The sequence below is a fragment of the Pyrgilauda ruficollis genome, unplaced genomic scaffold (genome assembly GCF_017590135.1).
Source record: "Pyrgilauda ruficollis isolate IOZ18807 unplaced genomic scaffold, ASM1759013v1 scaffold261, whole genome shotgun sequence".
NCBI lineage: Eukaryota > Metazoa > Chordata > Aves > Passeriformes > Passeridae > Pyrgilauda > Pyrgilauda ruficollis.
In genome coordinates, this window is record NW_024523945.1 from 133542 (window position 1) to 153045 (window position 19504).

The window sequence follows — 19504 nt, forward strand, 5'->3', positions numbered from 1 at the left end:
GTTAGACCAACATGAGGTCAAAGTATGGCTACTGAATTTTTATCCAGTGCTGAAAACAAGCCCAATTCTATTTCTCAAGGAAGGTTTTAGGAATGAATATGTCTAGTGTCTGTAAAGTCAAGAAAATAAAGTAAGTAGTTCCACTTTCAAAGGACTTAACGTTCATTTACCAGAATATTAAGCAGATATTTCTGAAAAACTTTTCCTACTCATAGTCTGAGAATGGTTTGAGATTAAGAAAATTAAACCATTACAATTTAGGAACGGGCAGACTTTTCTCAATGGTTACCATCAACTACATCTGTTGTAGTTCCAGATTCAAAAGCCCCATGAAGAGCCCAATGCATTTCAACATCAACTCTACCACATATTTTCAAAATACATGTAAAATGGCATCATGATAATGAACTTCCAAACTAGGAAACTTTTCTAGGCAATACCCATTTAAAAAAAGCATTATGCAGAAACTGTAATCACAAAGGTAATTAATTCATTTGTCTTTATAATGGCAAGAAAAGTGGTTTGGTTGGAAAAAGTTTTGGGGACAAACCACTGACAAGGTTACATCAGTTAAAATACTTACATACTAAAGGTTATACAATAGTTTTAATAGATTTCAGCTAAACTAAAGGACAATCTTTTACTTTCTAGGGACTAGGAACTATTATTTGTTCTGATGTTGATTTTAAAAACAGCACATGCAAAACACCAAACTACTCCTTTTCAGAAAAAGTTATCAAACTGAGTAAAAAGGAAAGCAACTCCCTTTGCTGTAAAATTTCTCTGTGGATCAAGTTTGATGTGTAAATTCCATGTTGAAAAGGGCTGCTATGCATGAGGCTGACTGTCTGTATACAGATACTTAAAAACAATATTTTTGAAAGAAGATGTATCAAAAATACAGCCAACAGTTTCTCAGGCTCTTTCATGATGTGATTTCTCATAAGCTCTCACAACCTTCTAGGACTATAAAGCGTACTTGGTATTTCATGTGAAGTATTTTCATACAGTTACCACAACAAATTGCAGGATTAAAAACAAAACAAAAAAAAACCAACCAAAAAACAAACAAACAAACAAAACCCCAAAAAAAAACAAAACAAAAAACCAAACAAACAAAAAAACCCCAAACAAACAAACAAACGAAAAAACCCACAAAAGCAAACAAAAAAAAAAAAAAAAAAAAAAAAAAAAAAAAAAAAAAAAAAAAACACCTCCCAAAAAAAACAAAAATAAAAAACCAAACCCAGAACTAGGAGCAACTATTAGAACTATTAGGTGGGGGTTTTTTACTGTATGCTTGATTTTGAGTTAAAAAAACCAGAAAACAATAAAAAACCCTGCTTTGTTTGGAATAGTTGTATATCCTGACAGAACACAGACTTGAAAACAGGTCTGAACTGGAATGCAGTGAAGTAAATACAGAACCAGTACACTTGAGCTATTATAAAGTCTTCTTGTCTGATTGCTCTGGTACTCAAAACTAGGCTCTGTGCTTTAAAAATGCTAGTCAGCACCACTGTAGTGGGTTGACCTTGGCTCTCATGCCAGGTGCCCAACAAGCCATTCTATCTACTTCCCTCCCCAGGGAACCAGAGAGAAAAATAAGATGGAAAAGGCTGAGATAAGGCAGTTTATTAAAGCAAAATCCCCAAAAGTTTGCGTGCATAAGCAAAGGGGAAAAAAGGTGATCTCTACCTTCCACCAGAGAGTAATTTTCAGACACTTCCCAGAAAGCATGACTTTGACACATAGCGGTTGCTCTAGAAGGCAAACATTGTAAAATAACAAATGCCCCCATTCTTCTTCCTTGCTGCAGCTTTTATATCTGAGCTGACATCATATGGTATGGAATTCTCCTTTGATTAATTTGGGTCAGCTATTTTTACCTAGTTGGGTCTCCTTCCAGGTTATTGTCCACTCCCAGCCCACTTGATGGGAGGAGAATATGAGAGAATTGTTAAAGAGACAGTGCTGCTGGTGTGCCAGTGCTGCTCAGCAGCAGACAAAACACTGGTATGTTATCAACATTTCCAGCTACCAATACAAAGCACAGCACTGTGAGGGCTTCCAAAAGACAATTAACTCCAGCTCTGCCAGACCAAATACTATACCTCACACAAGATCAAACATTCTAGCATGCAGATTTGGTTCTCCTTGCAAAAATGGTAAATACAAAAAAACTGTCACATTCTCAAGTACAGCCATGGAAGCAATGCAAAACTTTTGTGTATCTTCCTCTCTTAGCCCTTCCAGTACCATCATACAGTACCATACAAGCATAGTGGCAGAAGCACAGACTAAAAAGACAAACTGACAGCGAACTACTGACCCAAGGGTCTTGCACATGTGCCCTCTGTAAGATTCAGAGATAACCCTGTCCAGTACTTCTTCCACTAATACAAAATTATCAGATTTATTCTGCATCCTGCTAGGAATGCTAGGCAACCCCAAATATCTGGGGATCTTCCAGCTGTGAATTTTACAGCTTCTGCTGTGAAGAAGAGACACAAGTACAGCTTACTTAAAATTTCACTTAGGAAAAAAACCCAAAACAAACAAACAAAAAACCTAAGAAAAGCCCCAAACAAAAAAAAAAAAAAAAAAAAAAAAAAAAAAAAAAAAGCCCACAAACAGAAATTGAAGTACTACATTTATGTGTCAGTAGCCTTAATTTAGCCGTAGCCTTACACTACTTCAGGATTCTCAGATCGCTTTTAAGTAAGTTTAAAAGCTTTAAAAAGTAAATAACTTTAATAAATAAATAATAATAATAACTTTAATAAATAAATAAATAACTTTAATAAATAAATAGCTTTTAAATTTACTTAAAAGCTATCTCTCCTGGGTAACCAAAATTTTATTGTATTCTGTGGCTGGAAACAGCACCAGAGGTTGCCAGGGTTTCTTTACAAAGTTGGAGCACCCAAGCCAGGTTCTCTTTTCCCTGGTGGCTTTTGCTCAAGGCAGAGGCTTTTACTTCCTCAGAGGTTGTTTCAGGTAGGTTCTTCTGGGCTCAAAAAAAATAACAGCTCAACTGAATTCACAATCAGAAACTGTTTTGGAGTAAATTTTGCAAACTCTGTCAGCAGCACAAAGCCAGTCCCAGGCCTGGTTCACCCCATATCGATCCCAGGACACCGTTTTAGGGAAAAGGACGTCACTGCTGAAAGTCTGGTTCACTACCAAGTCTCAAAAATCCTGTTATAGATGGGTAATAAGACGATTGGCTCTCACAATTAAGGGATGAATATTGTGTGTATGTTAAGAGAAGTTTTGTTGATGTATGATTATATTATTGTAGCTTGTTGTTTGGACACCCTCTATTCTCTCCATAGTCCCCTTTCCCCCCAGTGTATTGTTGCCACCAGACAGCTTTGGTTGTCAGGATTGTCAGGGACATGTGGAGGGAGAGAATGCACATATGTACCTTCCACAGGGCAGCTGGGAATAGGGAACACCTCACCTCCAATGAAGGTCTCCACCAATGGACAGCAAAGAAGAGTTGACTGGCAGAATTTGGGAGGGGCCAGAGTTGCCTGATGCAACACCAGGGATATAAAAGGCGGAGCAGCCATTTTGTGGATGAGCCTCTGGCAGTTAGCCACGCACCCGGTGCTGTCCCTTTTTTCCTTATTCAGTCCTTTTTTGTGTTGTTGAGGCTTAATAAACCTTTAAAATTTTAAAGTGAGCAGTCATTTCTCACAATCCCTAAAGCAATTTCTTGAAATAATGGCTTTCCAAACAGAAGTCTCATTGATCATAAGGAGGATGGTGAGCCTGACAGACATGACTTTTGATATTTACTGTAGAACTTGAGGAGCCACATTATGTGTCTGCAAATGAAATGAGAAACATAAGAGTTTGGGACCTGCTGATTTTTGGCTCTAAATTTAAATATTAATACAATACTATTAGACACCACAAGAAAACAACTGTGATTGTGGGTCAAAACAATTTATTTGCAACTAGACAATTTGCTCTAACAGATAGCTGCCTTTTTAGGAATCAAAAAATACCACTCTGCATAAGATAAGAAAGAATGAAACTCATAGCTAAACAAAAATCCAGCTGTTCCTGAGGAGTCTGGATATTTAAACTTTCAGCTTCCAATTGTGAAAATAAAATGCGTATTGAATATATCAAAATTACTTTCTGATTTGTACAGTTGAAGTAAAACATTCTTAGATTAATTTGAAGTTTTTAATTTTAACTATCATCATAGAATATACCATAAAATTGTTTGGGTTGCAATGGATGACTAAACGTCATCTAGTTCCAACCTCCCTGCCATGGGCAGGGACACCTTTTGCTAGACTAGGTTGCTCAAAGCCCCATCCAACCTGGCTTTGAGCACTTCCAGGAATGGGGCATCCACAGTTTTTCTGTGCTGCCTGTTCCAGTGTCTCTCCACTCTCTATTTATTCTTTATATCTCATCTAAATCTCTCCTGTTTCAGTTTAAAGCCTGTCCTGTAATGCTCTTGTAAATAATCTCCCTCCATCTTTCTTGTGGGCTCCCTTCAGCTACTGGAAGGCTGCAGTTAGGTCACCCATTTGTGCCTTTCTCTTTTCCAGACTGAACAAACCCAGTTAGCCTTTCCTCACAGGAGATAAGGAAAACCACCCATTCTTCCAACCAACTTGTACAGTTGGTCTTGCTTCCTGTTCTGGGGACCCCATAGCTGTATGTAGCACTGCAGGTGGGATCTCGCCAGAGTGGAGGGGGTGAATCACCTCCCTCACGCTGATGCCAACATTGCTTTTAATACAGCCCAGGACATGTGGCTTTCTGGGCTGCAAGAGCATGTTGCTGGGTTGTGTCCAGCCTCTCAATCACCAGCACTCCCAAGTCCTTCTCAGCAGGGCTGTTCTTGATCTGTTCATTACCTAGCTTGTATTGATATTAGGAGATGCCCAAACCCAGGTGCAGCACCTTGCACTTGGTCTTATTAAACTATAAACTATATATATAAAAACTATAAACATATACAACCATAAATATATAAAAGCTATATTACACGTATGGTTGTTTCATAAAACTAGGACAAATGAACTATTCATATACTACAAACCTACAAAATACAAGGGTTTGTAGTTGTTCTTCTATTATATAACATCTTTATTTCATATTCTACATTTTTCTTAAATGTAATTTTAGAATACCTCTTCACTAAGACTTTTTGATTTTACTTTACCATGGTCTTCATCCATTCATGTGTTTCCCAAAAAAGGTGATAACCAACTTAATTGTAAAAGCAAAGCTATGCATATAGGCAGGGAACAGTTTTGAGAAAAGAAAATGAGAAAACAGCAGTGCAAAATTTCATTCTTTACACCTTGCTAAGTAATGGCACCACAGAGGCCTTATAAATTCAATATCTCATCTCCATGCACAACTCAATCCCTGCTACCATTTTTTCCAAGGAAGCAACACTTAAAAATGCACAGTAACATAGCTGTCAAAAAACAAGACCGCAACAGAGGTGACCTAAGTAATGCTGGAATTTAATTAACTAAACCAAAGGGGCCTACTTACTTTCAACCTGACCACTCTTCCCAGGAGCTGTTCCAACTCTCTGAACTGCCCAGGCTGAAGCCCAGCAATATTCTCATGCTGAATCTGAATTACACACACACATTAACTGATTTTCCTAACTGAAAATCTCAGAGCAAAGGTTATGTGTTTATATTCACTCCTCTGCCTGATACACAAGGAGTAACTTATCTAAAAATTATGACCTGAAATACTAACACATACCAAATTTAGTGACATCCTTCCAAGCCTGTGTTTTCCTGGCACTTCTCTTCTTGAAATCCAAATATCCAAAAGCAAGCTTGTGAATTAAAAATATTTCAGTCTCTAAACCTTTTGACTTGACCCCACAGCTATCCGCTGTCCATTCATCACTTGGGAAAACATACACAAATGAAAACCAGCTAGGTAAACTCATGCACCACAAATTCAGCAAGAGCTGTTCTAATCCAGTCCACCTGAACAAAAAGATGATGATTGCAAATACACAAATTTTTTCAAACTGTACCCTTGTTCATGTTGCAGCAGGAAACATTATAGAAGATCTCGATTATCTTTTATCAACCTCATAAATAAATATTTTTACCTTCAGGCAAACCTGGAGTCCTGAGCTACATTCTTTTGAAGTTAAATTATTTTATGTGTGCTTGTCTTTTCCTTTCTCCCTCTTTAACAAAGACAGGCCTTCATTCCTTGCAAACTCTCCCTGTGTAACTCCTACAAAATCCATAGAGAAATACATGTGGTTTGTATTTCCAGCTCTTGAGCCACAACAAAGTTACTTACCTTTTTAGTGGGCATGACCAGGAATTTTCTGCAATAGTCAATCACTGGCATATTTACATCAACTAATATTCTCTAAGCAAAACTCTGCACATAGGAGAACCAAAGTTAGGGCGAATCCCCAAGCTTAAAAAGGCCAGAAATATCTCTACTGCTGTTTGAGCTGCAGCCACTGTTTCTGCTCCTGGAGGTAAAGTAGTCTTGCTAAAGAATCGCGAGACTTGTACCAGCCAGAAAAAGCAAATGAAAATGTAAACACAAGGAAGGAGCCAGAGGAGGCAATCGTGTTCAATGAAATCTGAACTACTGCAGCAAAGGAGGAGTGGAAACAAGTTGGCTGCCAAGGTAATTCAGTTTATAAGCTATTTCCTTATAGTGGTTCTTTTTACATTCTGTTTCAATTTCCAAACAAAGCTGAGTGAATTTCCGTTTCTAGATCACTGCCATAATTCTTCCAAAAATAAACAGCTGCTAGAAAAAGTTGTTCTCCTCCACTGACCAATTAGACTAGACGCTCATTCACATCTTCAAGAATTTGTGTATTGCCAGAATTCTCAGGCAGAAAAAGCTTTCTGGCAGTCCTGCAGCAGTAACACTTATCTAGCAGCTTCTGCTCTCAAGCTCCCAGATCCCAGAAGGCTTTACCTTCTCTGTCTCTGGAATGAATCACTTCAAACTAGGGGAAGTGAAGCTGTTAGTTCCTCCTTTAGTAACAGCTGTAGCTCACCACAGAGCAGTCCACAAACTTCTACTCTAAACGTAATTCCAAATGTATACACGCATCACCAGCAGATAGCTGTGCCCCCGGACAATGTTAATTTTCTATTTCAGGAGCTGTAAGCACTTTAATGACTTGTCAGTTGAACAAAGAATAAAAGTGGTTCTTGTATCCCCAAAATACATCTACCTGTTCATTGTTTATGTAGGAGTTAAAAATTACATTCAAACCTAATTCAGAAAGTACACACTTTTTGGTTCAAATGTTCCTGTTCTTACAAATCAGTAAATGGTTGCACATGAAACAAGTCAGAACTCTGATAAAAGACACAAAACACACAACAGAAGCTATGCTGGCAGTACTTTTCAAAAACCAGAGAACTGGGATGACCCTTTGGGATTGCCAGAATTCTCAGGCAGGAGAATTGCTATTAAATTTGAAGAATTAATCTGCTCTTAAATTGCAGAATTGCTATTAAATTTGAAAAGTCCCACATTTGCTTCAAAGATATTAAAAGAAACAAAGAAGTATATTAAAAACTCCTAATCCAAACTGATGAGTCTCACTTGAGATGCAAATTTAGTTTTAATCTCACTGCATTTTGGTTTTCTGTGAGGAAAAAATCCCAGCTTTTTTCCTTGCTTCAGTTAGAGGCCTCTTTTGTGTGGTAATCAGATATCCTCTGAACAGAGAGAGACAGTTCTCCCAGGATTTTTCTGAGAAGGTGTGAAAAAGCTCAGAGAAAAGAATGAGAAACAATTCTTATCTTCACTTGCTGCACCTGTTGTTGTGCACATGTGGAATGTGTTATGGAGATTTGTTTACCAAAGGGTGATTTCTTAATTGGATGGTGATGGTGTTTGGATTTATTGACCAATTGGATCAGTCTGTATCAGACTGACTGCAAGGGCAGTGGGTTTTTAGTATAGTATAATGTAGTGTAGTGTAGTGATTGATCAGCATTCTGCAATCATGGAGTCAATGCTAATTATTCCCCATTCAGGGGCTCGCTGCTATGATACTTTTGCTCCTCCATAAGCCTGAAATGCATGTACATGCCAGTGATTTTGGACCATTAACACTAAGCATGCTTGAATACAGGTTGAGGCTCAACACTGACACCTAGCTAGATTACCAGAAGAAACACAGACAACATAATCGCTGCATAAATTGACTTACCCTATGGATAAGTTTACCTGAAATGGATTCATTCAGACAGGTCACCATGCTGCTCAAATTTTATTGTCCTAGGTATAGAACAATATGGTGCCCTTGGTGCTGCTCCATTACAAGAATGCTTTGGTATAACCACTGGTTAAACCTATCCATGGATGTGTTTAGAAAGATGTTCTCTAACCATACCACTCAACTGATTTCACTTCCTCTGTTATCAGTACCAGGCCTCCTGGATGCATCACCTTTTGCAGTAATAGGTATTTCTGGCTGTGTGCACATTCCCACATCCGAGGTCAATTGGATTACTGGATTCACCAGTCTGATCCACTTCAGATATAGATTTAAATTTTGTAAGCAAGGCTACAATAGACACCTCTTCAAAATTTTTGTGCTGACTGTTTTAACTACAGATGATACCTGGACTGGTGCAGAGTGGCAGAAAAGGGTCATGCAAACGAACAAATCACAATGAACTGATAAAAAATTTGGGGAAAAATATACGGATTGTGAATCTATGTAATCTTAGAACCTGGCATTGTCCAGTTGTAATGCTTTCTACAATTTGGAGACCTAGAATTGCATTTAGTTCAATTCTCAAACTGTGACATAAAAAGTAGATAAGTAGGTCCTGATTTCATAAATTGGTTCAAGACTGTGAGATCAATTTCTGATTAATAAATATTAATCTGGCAATCCTTTAATATGTTTTTAAAGAGCTTTTAAAAATTATTATTTGAGGATAACAGAATTTAACTAGAAAGGAAGGAAAAAGGTATGAAGTCTTCTATCACTTTTTTCCTTAACCTGACCCAAGCAAACCTGATATTCATATATGCATTTCATTTTAAACAAAATGAATTTTCCAACATGAAAGAGCAGTACCTAAATCATCAGGAAATTGTTTGGTTTGCTAAGCTTCTCAAGTCCCTGAGTATAACAGAAAAATAAAGGAGGCTGAAGAAAACAAGGTGTGTTATCACAAAACCAAAACGTGAACAAACACTGTGAAAGGAAAACAACTGATGGGATTGTTGTTAGCAAAATGCTAACAAGCAGAACACACAGGATCACATGAGTCCTTAAACCTTGAATCTTTTGAGAAGCAGAAAAGAGGACATGCAAGACCCAACAGAACGTTTATCTGTGCAAAGTTTAAGATGAATTTTGCCAGTCAAAAGGATTACATTTGTACTTTAATGTTTTTACAAGTACACTGGAGCAAGAAAAAACTGCTTCACAAAGTACTAGTTTCTAGACCAGAGGCTGGCTGCTGTTCAGCCAGTATGGAACATGGGCAGAGTCAGCCAGCACAGGCTCATCCTTACAATTCTACTGTAATTTATCATCCCACTTTTGCCCACCCGGGATCAATAGAAAATAATACTTGTTCCACGATCCAAAGTACAAAGAATAGACTGATATATTTACAACTGTCACCCAATATACAGAAGCTATTATGTCATTTTGATTCTAATTCTGCAAATTTTTTTCAGTTTTTTTAAGCAAAGATTCAACTTGAAGTACCTTGTGCTTGGTTAACCAGCAAAAGAATAACACAACATCACAATACAGAAATATTGCCAAAAGAACAAAACACTAAGTAAAGTTTTATTTCAAAGTCACTAAACTACGTGAAACTATCTCCCTTTGTTCCTATCAAAAACAAAGCCCATTTCAGGAACACTCCAGTAATTTGCCAGTGCATATTCCAAGTGCTGACATTCAGAATTCATCATTATTCTTTGAAACAGCACACACACCATGAGTCATGGCATTTCTCTTACTACACTGCTAGGCTTTCAGCAAAAATTAGTTATGGTCGTCAAATATAAAGCAGCAGAAAAACACTGATGGCTCTACATGGTTGCTGAAAACTGTGCAGAACCACAGTGAAAGGCTTAAAGTGGCTGTCTAAAAGGTCAACATAGTGGATTTACTCCTTTCTTTAAGTATGGAACATATAGTTCCACAGTATTGCCATTCGCAATAAAATTGCTCCATCACTCCATGGCACAATAAATTGATCTTCAGGTGTTTCTGAAAAAGTACACATATCAAAAAAGGAAGTTCAGATACACATATGTTTAGTAGAGCTCTTTGATTTTCTAACTCACTAATTGAACTTAAAGGATTTTGCACTGGGACTCAAAAAATTTGTCATTTATTTTCAAGTAATAGAGCAATAGTACAAGCGATATGGGGTAACCTTACATTGTGGATGTGACAGCATGGTCAGAGAGAGAGAAAGCTAGATAAGTTTTCCCAGAATCGGCCTGGGAAGCTTTAGGGAGCTGGAGATAAGCAATGATAGTCAAATATTAAAAACAACCTGCAGGTGGTGTTTTTCTCATAATCTGTTTTGCTGTTTTTCCCATAAGATTGTTTACAAATGGGTGTCTTGTTAATTAGCCAGTCATGTGAAATGTATTAATTAAATGACCAATCAGGTCCACCTGTAGTGAACTAAGCTATAAAAAGAGAGGATTAAATAAATGAGGTTTTTTGCCACTTTGCCTTCTGATCTGACTATGTGTCATCTCTGACTCAACAGCGACATTATATGATAATAATTATAGTATTTATCTCTTGTAAAAAAAAGTTTTAAGATGGTCTACACATATGTTCAACATAACCATATACTAACGTAACAAATTATAGATTTGGTGGAAAACTTATACTGTACCTAAATGATTTAAGAACAAAAGTTCTTCATGCAAAGAATATTTTATGCGTATTTACTGAAAGAAACACAGGGAATATCCTGACACAGAAAACTTAGATGAACTTCAGAAGTTTAGCAAGTTACTTAAATGGGTAACAGTTTAGGCAACATTCTTGAAGGTTCAAATAAGCTAGAGAAAAACAGTACCTAGCCCATACCCCTAGAGAGAGAGTTCACTGTTCTGGGCCATCTCAGAAACTGTACAGATCCTGCTACCTGGAACTCCAAGAACAGAGAAAACATAAACAATAAAAAAGAGATGTAGTAATGCAATTTTTACTTCCATAGTTGGAGAGAGCATGTCAACAGTAAGAAATAGGATTGCGTTCTGACAAAAAGACTTCCATCTGCTTACTGAAAGTTGCTTCCATCTATTCAGTCTGGAAGGAGTTTGAACTAGTGCTCTTCTTCAGCATTTGGATTCTGCCCATGTTTGAATGCAGAATCTAGAGTAAGTATGATAAATATGAAGGTAGACCTGCAGTCTACCCCATCTCTTACTTTCCTCTTGCTTAGCAGTCTGATCCAAAGCTTTCTGATGTCCAGGAAAATCTTTGCAAAGAACTTAAGCCTTAAACAAAAGGAATCACAGATGAATATTTAACAGTTACGTGAAACTGCTAGAGCAGGGATAGACGTGTCCAGGACAGCTTTCTAGGATCAATACATGGATAACAAATTGTACTATCTCTAGTAAAGCTTTCCTTACCATTAAAAAACAAGCAAAGCACTAGTGCTAACTACACTAAAGGCTGTTAATATTATTTGTACTCTTGTATTTGCAGGATTCCCAGATGAAGTAAGGAATGATGCATCTGACTCCATTTTCTCAGAAGACTAATTTATTATGTCATGATACTGTATTATATTAAAGAATACTATTCTAAAACTATACTAAAGAATACAGAAAGGATACTTACAGAAAGCTAAAAGATACTAATGAAAAACTCATGACTCCTTCCAGAGTCCTGACTCAACTTGACTGTGATTGGTCATTAAGTTAAAACAATTCACATGAAACCAATGAAACAATCATCTGTTGGACAAACAATCTCCAACGACATTCCAAAGCAGCAAAACACAGGAGAAGCAAATGAGATAATATTGTTTTCCTTTTTCTCTGAGGCTTCTCAGCTTCCCAGGAGAAGAATCCTGGGCAAAGGGATTTTTCCAGAAAATATGACTGTCACATTGTACAGCTAAAATTCTTCTATAATTAAAAAAAAATAAAAATACAATCTCCTGGTTTGGAGGAATTTATTTAACCACAATTTACTATCAGAAGTGTCTGTGGTCTTTAGTGCTAAAAAAACACCTACAGAGTATTAAGCTTCACTCTGTACAGACTATTGAATATAAGAGGAACCTCTTCAAAATCCAAACATTAAAATCTAAAACTGTGGGACTCAAGAGGGCTAGTCTTTTATTATGGTCTTTTCCAAAGTCAAGGAAAAAAACACACCAGCACATATTTGAGATGGTTGTTCATGTACTAACATCATCTTGGAAATACATGCAAGAAAATAAAAAACCTCTCTAAATATCACTATTTGTAGAAGATGCTTCCTGCAGAAAACTTTCCAGGAAAAGTCCTCAGTTCTTCAATAATTATTCAATGGCAGAAACTTAACATAGTGTTTAATTAACCAGTGTCTCAGACACTGAAAAAAATTTACAGTTACAGAATAATCCAAATAAATCTCAGCATGACAAATTTGCTGAAAGAGCCCTCCTTCAAAAAACAACACTTTTCATAGAATCAAGCCTTCCTGACCAAAGCACCTTCACAACAAAAGAACAGATTTTGAACAAGCTTTAACTCTTCAGGCCTTTATAATCAACAGAACATGCTTGCCAATGGGGAGAAAAGTGTGAACACCACAATATCATTATCTTATAAAAGGAGTGTTGCAGTAGCCAGCTGAAACCACCAAGCAGGACAAAGATAGTCACTGGAAAGAAGTCTAGCCAAAAAAGGAAAGGTACATAATGTCAAAAGACCAGCGAAAGGGCAGAAATTACTCCCAATCAGAACAATATGATTACTTCAGGATTCACCAGAAAAAGGATTGCTATTGCTTCATGGTGGCCTAAAAGGACCTCTCTCTTGTTCTGTAAGTCTTCCCAGAGATTTGTCATTTGACATTCATAACAAATTTGGTATCTTAATTCAAGTTCATTCATGCACATGCAATGATTCTATGACCTCTTATATCATGTACAAATGGCATCATGATTGATAATGCCATCTATTCGCAATTCCTTTGTTTACTAGAGTAAACACTCACATATATATGATGCATAAGGTAGTTCAGTGTATGCATACTTTGGTGTGGACACAGAGTGGGGATTTAATTGTTCCTCCTTCTGGTCTTATGAAAGAATCAAATCCTAATTTGTACTAAGGCATTTTGCATTGTTTCTTCCTTACACTTCTAATCTCTTAGGCTGCCATGCTAATTTTACTCTCAAGCAAGTACAGTGTTAAAATACATCCAATTCCTATAACATCAAGAAGGTTATTTTTCCTTGTCTAATGAAGCTAAACAGGTGGGATGTCCTATTGCCTTCAAAAGAAGGAGGAAGAGTTGTTCAGGAAGCAGGTGCAGGGAAGGAAAACACCTGTGGCAGAGGCTTACCTCTGATGCCTTTTTCAACCTTACCTAGAAACAGAGTCCAGACAAAGTTCAAAGAATAAAAGTGGATATATTTAATGAAGGGTCTTCAAGTACATTAAGGGCAGACAAAGCCTCCCTAAAGGGCTACACCCAAAATGAACAATGGTCACAAGTTTTTCAGACAGATATCAGTTTGGTCTATTTACATATCAGGGGTTAATCCTCCAATTACAGCTTCAGGTAATGAAGTCATATTCCCCCAGTTTGCTCCCTGCCAATTCACTTTTCTTTATACGTTTTTGGGCCTGAGGCTGTAGGGTGTCCTTGAGTTTCAGGCCTAGAGGAATTATTTTGTCTGACCAAAATATGTAGACAGTAGCTAACACTTCATATGGCATTTAGAGTTATGTACTAATGCAGTAAAGGATTTAAAAAACAGAAAGGCTAAAATCTTAAGGCATCACCTCTTGCAACTTTTTATTCAACCTGATCCATTAAACAGGTTGTAAGATTGGGTGAGGAGGCTTCTCCTGTTGTATGTGTACATGGGAAGAGATATTGATTTGGACATTAGTGTTTAAATTAACAACATTAGCAACCATAGATTGAAGCTGACATAACTAAGAAATAGGCACATGCTAAAAGATAAATACAAGCCTACTAAAAAAAACATATAAGCTGGGCAAATATAGACTTGGTTGAAGAAGCAGTGTTACATGGCCTCTAAGTTAATGCTAGTCTGTTGTGGTTTAACAGATTGGTTTTTAGTTGGGGAGGGAGTCCATGGGCTATGGGGTTTGTTCTCTGTGGAGACCTGGCAGAATCAATCAACAGGCTAGTTTTGAAGATTGACACCAGGTTAAACAACTTAAAAGAGTTGAACACTCCTCTGTGGAAAAACACATTCAGAAACAAACAAAGCCTATTCTAAAGGTAAAGGGTAAAGTTCTATTGCTTCTATTGCTTCCTTTGAACAGGTAACTGGCCAGGCTGGCCGCTTCCCGGGAAGTCTGCTGAGCCCCATCCCGATGGGGTGGCTGGGGCCCCTTCCCAGTGGGACCAGGTCCCTTCCCAGCAGAGCCCATCAGTCCATGCCACCAGGGGCCATCCCAGCACCAGGAGCAATCAAATGGCCAGGACCAGCACCGGGAGTGGCCCCGCGGCCGGTGCAGAGGGCGGCCTCAAGGCCAGGAGCAGCCATGTTGCTGGGACTGCACAGCCAAAATCAGCACGACTGGAGCAGTGCCATGTGGCCACAGCTGTCTCAACATGGCTCACAATTAACTTTGTTTGCTTAGCTGCTTTTAGCCAGCTATGCTGTGGACAGAAGGACAAAAGCAGTGGCAGCAGTTTTTCTTTTTCTGGTGCACCGCTTGAAGGAAAGTCATGGGGTGGCACCATTAGCCAGCAGGGTGGTGCCAGTGGGGACCATGTGATCAGCAGCGAGAGACACTGTGCTTCCTTGATTGTGGGGCCTGGACCAGATTAACCTTTCAATGCTGCAGAACTCTATAAAAATTGTTTCAATGTATAAAGCTTGAGAACAAACAAACCTACAGACACCAATTCTATCCCAAATAAGGAAAAGGAAAGGGTGAAGACATGTAAAAAAGACAATATGGGACACTGAGGTCAGTGAAGACGGAGTCAAATTCTAGATGGGACAAGATTGAGGAGATGCCTTAGTTTTGGGCTGAAATTCTCTGGTAAGGCTATGGTGAAGATATAATTGATATATCAGACATTGTTTTTTTCCTGTAATTCATGGAATGCATCGGGGGCCTGTAGTGTTCTAACTAGAGCCGTGAGCAGAAGCACCAGTGTTGAAATAAGCAGATGTTGCAGTAGCTGTAATCTGTAAGAGAAGAATCTGTAGAATCTGTAATCTGTAAACTGTAATCCAAAGAGAAGCTTGAACAGAGAGAGAGGAGAGAGATGAGAAACTTTGCCCAGGGATGAAAGAGGAAAAGCTCTGTTCCCAGAGATAAAGGATGAGTACCCCAATAAGCTGAAATGACCCATGGTGGTAGTTATGAGAAAAAACTTCCAAAACATGGGAGGGACTTCACGATTGCAGATTTGCGGGCACATGCTGATTTGTTGTGACAGCAATGCCATGAGAGAACTGTTTCTTGTGGAGAAGTCTCCATAGCATGGTAAGACAGACTCCTCTTCCTAAGAGAACTGAAAAAAAATTATTTTAGAGGTGGTAAACTGACTTCAAGTCCCAGGTTTTGTCTCTTTACATTGTCAGTGTGAAAGAAAAGAGGGTGTGAAGAGGAAGAGAAGTGTTCTGAACAGAAGATTTATTCTGATTTTCTTATTATTTTCTTTCTTCTTATTATTTTTTTTTTTTTACTTCTGTTAATAAAGTTTTCTTTATACCCTTTAAAGTATACCATTTATACCCTTTATACACTTTAGAGCCTGTTTTGCCCTCTTTCTCATCCTTATCTCACAGCAGAAAATTAGTAAATAATTCTAGTGGGCGCACTGGTGATTTGGCCAGCACTGGACTCACTACATTAATTGGTGCATTGGCCGGGAAACTCAGATTGGCAGACCAAAAGCACTACACTTAATCATTGTTTCTGCCCAGTTTTTGAACCGAAACCGCCACATAGTCAGTCACATATGTTACCTTCCTCCAAGTTTCTACTATCTGAATCTGCTGTGCTGAAGAGAGAGGTCTTTTGCACAGTCTTACAAAAGTAGAACTGCAGAGAACATTTAAATGCTGCATAAACTACATTAACATCTGTTAAACCACTCAAATTTCACCCTATGGTCTTTGGGTTTAGAAGTGTAATGAAAGCTTTTGACAAGGGCTAGTGAATAAATCCTTGGAATAACAACACTGCCTACTACTGAGACAGGACAGAAATAAATAGGAGGACATTAAAATGCATTTTTTCTTTTGAAAGCAAAAAATTGGCTCTGCAGTAGCTTGGAAGTATTAGACAAGTGCAACCTGTGCTTCAGATAAACACATTGATATCAAGGGGTGTGGAGGCAAGTGTTCCCAGAAATGGAAGTACAGGTAGTGAGAGGCAGGAGGCTCACAGAAAAAATCCAGAGGCTTAGGGAACACTGGTTCTCATCTCTTCTTGTATTCAAACATAAGAATTTCAATATTCAGGTAAGGTATAACTATTCCTCTTTGGCCCTCAGCATTTTGGGGAGATCCTCTTTTTATCTGAGCTAAGTTTAAACTAAGCAAAACTGGCAAATAGAAAATCACTGTCTCAGGGCACTAAGTAAAATACACATAATTTCTCACTTCAGACACTATTTTATCAACATGGGTAAAAAGAAAAAACTATTTTTCAACAGAACTGGACAGGTGAAGTTCTGGAGCTCAGCTCAGCACTTAGGTGAACACTCTAGACTTTCAATGACGTGTTCAGTGTATCTTATTATATATTCCTAAAAGAGAAAAGAAAGTAACTTTGAAAGAGTAAATCCTTTGAAAGTCTGGTCCCTGGCTGCACTTAACTGTTGGCTCCTATCTGACCTATCCAAAATACTAGAATAATTTTCTTTTTGGTAACAAAAAAAAACAAAAACAAAACAACCCAAGAAAATCAAACACAACCAAAAATCCCAAATCCCCAAAGCATAAGTCCAGAGAAAATACGTTCCAGACCAATCTTAGTTTATCAGGCACAAACCTGAAAACATCTGTGTGAAATTATATTTATTCCCTAACATATTGAGGTAACAAAAAATTTAAGCCACAGTACTGTTAAAACTAATGCTGTATTAATGAGGAAGGCAAAAGAGAATTGCCTATTGCTGCACACTTACAAATGAAACCTTGTAATCCTGTGTTTGCATTCAATGTTTCTAACATACTAAAGAAACCATCTTATATTAATTTCTCTCTAACTCTTTGTCAGCTTCATTATTAAGTAGACAAACTAATTTAAATTATATCTGTTAAAGAAAAGAACATACAAAACTTCAAGAAATAGAAGAATTAAGTTTTCTCAAAGAAAAATCAATTAAAAGCAGACACAATGCTGCAGATACTGTTTCAAGCCAGCAGCATTTTATAGTGTAAATTTGTCTATCTTCTATAGGCTTCTCTATTTTTACTGTCAAATAGAGGGGAATTGTAAGAGGACACATTTTTATCCCCACCTTCTACCAAATTTCTCTTTGTTTCAAAAAATACTGCATCCAGCTGGTGACTAAAAATCTGAAATTAACGTTTATTCACTAGGAATTTGTTCTTCAGCTTCACTCACCAGAAATGGCATCAAAGCTGCCATTTTCTTTGGTAGTCTCTGCATTCCTGTTAAGGTGCCAAAACCAAGCAGTTTTGCCTCAACTTTTGAGTTTTGCAATATTGAAGGGGCCCTCTGGGAAAAACAAGTGTTTAAACATAAGAGGGCACCTCCCTACTGAATAGCTATTTACTTTGTGTTGAAGAGGACAAAAAAATCTCAGTAAAAGTCAAACATTCTGTTTCATCACATGACATGGGTGCATACCAGAATGTTGGTTATTTATTGCCTTCATGGAAACATTTATTGCATACATGGAGACACTTCTCAGATACTTTCCTTTATGGGAAGAAAAAAAGCAGGAGCAAACCAGTTTATAAATACTTGGCAAATTTTGACTGATTGTTGTTGATTACAGTTACAAAAGACTAGAAAATTTGGAAAGCAACACTCCTGAGACATAGGAATTTGGATTCACTGAGCCCTACCCAATTCGGATTAAAAACATAATTTTTATACCAAAGCTGTTTCTGTTCTAATTGTCAAAGCACCACTGAGCAAGCAAAGGTAGTTTGCTGGGGAAAAAAAAAAGCAAGGCTTTGTTGAGAAAGAAATTTAAGTATCTGCTTTATAAAGACTAAATCAAGGTCCTTCATTTGTCATTTTCAGAAATTCTAACATGCCCATGTGCTTCTTTTTCCACAGATTGTAGAGTTGGAAGACAAAACAGTGCAGAGGGATTTAGCAGTTAAAATAAGTGAAACGTCTTAAAATGGAACAGTGAACAAGAATCATGTGCATTTCTGTTGCCAAGCCACTGAATTTAGTTGAACCAAAACAAATACTATTTTGGCCAACAATGAACTTTGGGTTTACCAGTTTTCTTTATTAAAAAAAAAAAAAAAAATTAAAATCCTGTATCTCAGGCAACTGAATGCCACACACACAAATGGCATTTTCTCTCAAGAATAATTTTAGCGTGCTGTCAGGATACTTAGAATAGACTACAGATAAAGCAGTCAGACAGTGCAAAAGGAAGAGTAGCATTCATCTGTTCTTCCAATAATTCACATTTTCTATTAAAATGAGTTCATGTTCTTTAGCAATATATATTATTTTAATATTTTTTTTATCTTAATGTCTTCTTAAAATCTGATTTCATTTGTCTTAATGTGTTCTTAAAATCTGATTTCATTGGGCTCACTTCAGAGCCCAGGCTTTTACCAGGATCCACTGGCAGGTTTCATATAAACTGATGGTTCCTATTCAAAAGAGATTTGCATTTTCAGCAGGAGGGAAGTGTTTAAGAACAGTGTCTGTCATGCACTATGCCAAGTAATAATCCTGGCAATTATCACTGAGAACTAAAAATAAACTCCTTAACAAAAGACAAATCAAACCATTACCATTTACCTCAATACCTCTGGTTTGAGGTGGGGGGGGAACTTTTTTCAACACTATTTGTCATTTCATATCTGAGAGAGATTTTGGAAGATAATACACGTGTGGCCACAGATATCTTGCTATTTTGCAGCAAATGAACAACCTTTTGTAAATCCATACACATTTATTATATGCTAAGTGACACTTTAAAGGAAAAAATAAGAGTCTTCAGAAAGATCAAAAGTAATTTCTGTTCCTTTCTATCACAAAAGTCCTTCCCGAGTTCAAAACCACAGGAAAAGCAATGGCAACTATGTCAGACTTCTACATGGCAGTGGGA

The 19504-nt window shown here is 37.5% G+C and overlaps 1 protein-coding gene across 1 annotated transcript in view; it reads right to left on the reverse strand.

Moving 5' to 3' along the window:
* The window catches only part of TNS3 (tensin 3), a 174866-nt gene that overhangs the window by 60492 nt on the left and 94870 nt on the right, over window positions 1-19504 (reverse strand). The gene's annotated exons all lie outside the window — the stretch shown is intronic.